The sequence below is a fragment of the Parasteatoda tepidariorum genome, chromosome 8, assembly GCF_982258835.1.
Source record: "Parasteatoda tepidariorum strain Cologne lab strain chromosome 8, Ptep-v5.0, whole genome shotgun sequence".
Classification (NCBI taxonomy): domain Eukaryota; kingdom Metazoa; phylum Arthropoda; class Arachnida; order Araneae; family Theridiidae; genus Parasteatoda; species Parasteatoda tepidariorum.
Window position 1 is genome coordinate 72,257,980 of NC_141762.1, and position 5,781 is coordinate 72,263,760.

Sequence of the window (5,781 nt, forward strand, 5' to 3'; positions counted from 1 at the left end):
AATCAGATTGATCTTTTACGAGTACAAAATACAATGAGGTTAATTTTTGTGACATATATTGTACAAGTAAAAATGACAATGTTTAATAATTTTCACGTATAAAAAAACAAGAAAAATGTCTCTTCTAATATGCTTGTTACCTGCAAAAAAAGGGAAAAAAGTAAAAAATAAAGCGAGTGTACGTCTTTCAATTACAAGTTGATGAGTTATATACTTCACCAGCAATAATTTAAAAATTTTTCTTTGAGAAATTTAAAATATAAACAGTAAGTAGTAAGCGGGAAATAGAATATTTATAAATAGATTGAAAAATAAAAATTTCATGGAGTAGGATTTTGTAGGACCCTAGAACCACAATAACGAAATCATTATTTGATATACCAAATTAAAACTCTATGCTATACAATGATTAACTGTAATTTTATCCTTAAACTAATGTCACTGTTTTCACAACGACTTCCTAATTTGGTAATTTTAATGTCCGTTAATTCAGTGCAGAACATGAATGCTTCATACAGGTAAATAAGAAGATTAAAAGTTCCACGTGGACTATGAACAATGCTGGGAAAATAGTGATCTAATTCACTTACTGATTATTCCTCGGGAAATAGTTCCCCGGGCGAAAATTCCTAGAAACTGCAAATTAATGCATTATACATCTTGCAATCTCTACCCTAATATTTGTCTGTGCATAGTGAGGAAAAAAAGTGCCAATATTACTCGATGGGCTATTATCGGATTATAGTCGTTCTAAGGTTAGGAGTAAATAGTTCAAGTTAATGGTGTGACTGAATTGAAAATGAGTCAAACAAAATAAATGGAGTTACTTCAGAGCATAGATTAATGGAAAATGTCATTCAAAAGACAGGATGATTGAGAAATATCATTTAGAAATTATGAATAAGGAATTGTTTGCGCTAGAATTGTATTAACAATTTATATGATTCCATAGTCAAAATGTTTTTTTTTTTTTTAAATAAATTGTAATACACAAAAATTGAAGGAATATGAAAAGAGAAAATAAAAATAAAAATTACATTTGGTTTATATGGTTAAAAGAAAACTTCATTTCACAACATTGGTTTACGTGCCGAAAAAATTAAATCATAATACAAAAACAATACAATTTTTTGTCAATTAATAAGATACTCTTATTAAAATGTAAACAAAAATCAATGCTTTCATTTTTAATTTTAAAATAATTTGATTAAAGAAGTACTGGTAAAAATATGTATATAAATTGCAATCGATAAGAACTAGTTTATATAAATTTTTTTACTATTTTTAGAATAACCGACCAACCTGTGATGGGGTCAGGCAACTGGCTTGCATCAAGAAGATTCTGGGTTCGAATCCCAGGCAAGGCATGGATGTTTTTTCCTTCTCTGTATCTATCTGTCCCAATCGTGGGAGCAACGTTGACCCCTCTAATATGGTGCCCCTGAGAGAGCCAATAAATATGCCTTTCAGATGCCTTTATGACATAGGTCACTCTCCAGGTGGGCATTGGAAAAAAAACTATTTTGGGAATGTGAATCCCTTTCCATTAAAAGTTTTAATTTTTGATTGAAGTTTACTTTTTGTTGCTTGATGATTAGTATGACAATTACCATAATGCCTTTAAACAAAAGGTAAATTAAGGTTTCCTTGTAGTTAGTTAGAAGTCCTTTAACAATATTAACTATGCAGGAAAATGCTTTAAATCAATAAATTTGCTTGTATGTGTGGTAGCAAAAATCTCGTAGAATTTACAGTTTTAAACTGTAAATCGGATCTGTTGTGCAAAAGTATAAAACCTTACGCTGTAAATCCGTGGCTTCAACGGCTTTTACCATACGGAAACAGGTCTTATCCGTGAAAGCTACGAAGTAAATCTGTACTCCCATGGATATTTAATGTTAACAGTATTTGTATCGCCAGTCATCCCTGGGATTCGAACCTAGGTCAGATTATCGATAGGTGTACGTTCTGTATACTGCGACGCAGCAACTCTAGTGATGTGTTATGAAGAAAAGCCTGAAATTGTTTTTACGACAAAAGTCTTGCAAATTGATTTGGAAGTTTTAATCTGTTGAAGATTAAGGTGAAAAACAGTGAAAAACCGTTTTATCAACAAAAACGCTTTAAACCATCAAACACTCGGTGAAAGTCCGGAAAAAAAGATTGTTTTCTTAAAATTGTACTTCTTTGTAGATTTTTAAAAGTTTAATTTAGTTTACACATTCGAAACTTTATATGGAAGTTAAACATTTATTAACTTTGTAAATGTAAGAAAACTTTTAATATTTACTTATTTTAAAGATACTGGATCTAAAGGTGTTCTTTATTGTATATTATTATATGGAGCGTGCCAGAATAAACTTTTAAATGACCTCTTTCTGCTTAGGTGAGGATTTTAAATTTTAATTTTTTTAATTAAAGTAAAAAAGTACCATGTTTCTTTATTATTTTTTAAAATTATTTTTTATAACAGTAGTTGAACAGCCGTCCCACTTTCATGGGCTTACGACTACTAATGTTCAACTCCGTAGCCTTGTTATTTTGAACCCAATCCAGAAGACAGGGGAACTCCTGGATCGAGTATTGGGCGAAATTCTCCTTCGTGGAGGACTTTTTGATGGAACTAAACCGCATTTGCGTTACATGGAGAGGAGGACCACAAGAACCTCCCACGGTTAGCCTGACGGCTAGGGGACTCTAACCCATGATCTGTTTACTACTGAAGATATTTCACGCTAGCACTGTGGTCGATGCAAGCGGGATGCGGAATTCGTATCGACTGGGATTCGATCCCGGTTCGCCGCATTGGAAGACAATTGCTCCACCCCCTGAACCATCGGGGCTCAAGTATCATGTTTTGTAAGAGAGAAATAAACGAAGATTAAAAAAATATATTTCATCTTTTTTTTATCTTTCATTCTCATATCTATGACGATTCTATACGGTCATGTAGGGAGATTCCATTTAATCAAGTTGAAAAGTCAAACGAGTATGATTTTTCAAAAGTACTTTTTTAAACAGTTACTTGTTAAACTATTAAATAGTTTTTTTTTCGAATTAGAAACAAATTGTTTTCTTTTTTTACAAATCGATGATGCCATGCAAGTTTTGAACACCTTTAAGCTGTTTTTTTCCAGTTAACTTCAAGCTATTTAATATACAAATGCTAATATGGTTGATGCTAATCTTCAATAAATTATTTAAAACTAATGCTTGGGGTTAAGGTGTGGAAAAATGATTTCCTAATGAACAACACGTGTAGTTTATTAAAGCGGCATTAATTTTCATCATTATAAATCCCTTCGATATTCGCAAATACGACATGATTCTCTTAGCTTGTCAACAAGAGTTATAAAAAGATTGACTTTTTTTCATTGTAATTGGTTAATGTTTGTGAATAAGAATTCATAAAAATTGTTTTATGAATATAAGAGGTTGTGAAGACATCCTATTTGGAAACGAAAAAAACGGATGCATAGTTCAATAATCGCTTGTTAACCTTTTTATTGAGCGTGTAACTATGTAGAACCCATCAACAAATAATCTCTTCATCATAATATTGAAGGATGTTCTATGGACATTAAGTAGTTTTATTATTTAGACCTATTGATTAGAATCAATTACACAAGGTTATAATTCTTAGACGGACACAATTTAGTTGGAACATCGAAGCCTTCTTTACTAGTAGTACAAATTAAAAAAATCCTAATGTTTTAAAAAAATTAATGAAATTTTCCATCTCAGAAAATGAGTTATATATATTTAACTACAATGATTTTAACAATAAAAGATTTTAACTTTTATTGTTAAATTTTATTGTTTTATTGTTTTAAGAACTTAAGTTTTTTTTTAAAAACAATAATAAAAGTATGAACTAAATAATAAAAAAAATTGACTAAAAATACTTAAATCAATGAGTTTTAAACTACAAACTAAAGTTTTATAAATAGCTCAATAATTTTGTTTCTGGAAAATTATATTCATAAAAAATGGATTAAAAATACAAATTTAAAAAAAAATAACTAAAAATAAAAGTTTTGTAAGTTATATATGTTTTATAATTATAATATTGTATGTAATTTTTCTTGTCAGAAAATTAAAAAAAAAAAACTGTAATGTTTTATGAAAGTAATAAAATTATTTTACCATTTCAAATAAACTAAAGACACTGAACTATGAAATTTTTTTTTTACTAAACCTTACAAATGTTAATGATTTTTAAAATTTTCTTATTATGGTTATTTTTAGCAATCAGTACATTACATTAATCAGAAAACTGATTTTGACTAACTACCACACCACAAATCTGTTTTCATATTTATAAGATAAGCTCTTAGATAAACGTTATTATTTAAGTGCAAATTGGCTTTTACTTTGTTAAGTAGTTAGCCAAATAAATAATAAAAATTAATTAAGAAAAAGATGGTAATGTTCTTGTAAATTAACATGAAGGAATTCAGAAGTACACTTTTTGCAACTGTTATGAAAATAATAAAATTGCGCAAGCAATCAACAAAGTAAATAAAAAATAAAAATCGTTAAAGCATCAGTTTTTCCTTAATTTTTTATGACACAAAAATTTATTGAACTTAAGTAAAAACTTAAAATATAGGAAATAACTTGCAAATAATTCAATTGCAACAAAAACTTGTAAACAAAATTATTCCAATTTTGTGGTTAAGAACTATAAATATTGATGCGTTAGTCATTATTATTTTCACAAATTGCCTGATATGGTCAACTGCACAGTAGTTTCCAAAACACGCATTCGGACAAATCCTACGAAGTTATTTCTTTTTTCAAGTTTATTATTAGCTAAAGAACAGAAATCGCAAGGGAATGTTAAAATGTGATATATATAGTAGCCCATCAATTGTACTACATCCTCGTATTTACTCTTTCTCTCCCTACTTAGTTAATTATTAGTTATACAATATTAGTTATAGTTATACATATGAATTAAAACAACATATATCACGAGTGAATATTAAAACGGGGATAAGACGTATATTCCATATGTAGTAAATTAAGTGCTGGACAATTTGATAATTAATAATAATTAAATAAAACTACACGTAATCAAATTTTAAGCAATAAAACTTTTTTTTATCCATCGTACACTGATCAAAAGAAGTATAGTCAAAATAATAAGAGTATGGTAAAATTTAGCGTGCTTTTGGAACATCAAAAAAGCTCGTCAATTTTTTCCGAAGCGCTTTGGTTATGATTTTTGTAAAATTGACGATAAGTTATAGCTTGACGATAAGTTATAGCTGTACACTGATACAATATGAATGGACCCCGTTGCCATATGAGTTTTGGTTTTAATGCCAGAATTATGTTTTTTCTTATCAGAATTGTCCTTACACTACGATAATTTCGCTAGAATTTTTCTTCGTGTCATTTCACCGATTACTAAAATAGCTGACACAATCAGTGCACTGATTGCTCACTTCGCCGATACGACTACTTCATGGACATGAAAATTTCGTCAAAATCTCTTTTCCCTGATACGATCAATGCAATTTTAATTATTATTTCTTTGACAATATTTTTTAGTATTTTCTCAGTCAACTTCATTGTGAAAAACGTTTTGAATTACATTTAATGTTCATTATCTTGTGTTAGTTATAACTATGCTATTAAAAAACTTACTCTCAAGTATAGGTAATTACTCAAGCATGGGTAAGTAATTAATAAATAATCATTAGCACAGAAAGATGTCCAATGTTTGAAATAAAGTAAATATCAACATTAAATTTAATTTTATTTTCTGCATTA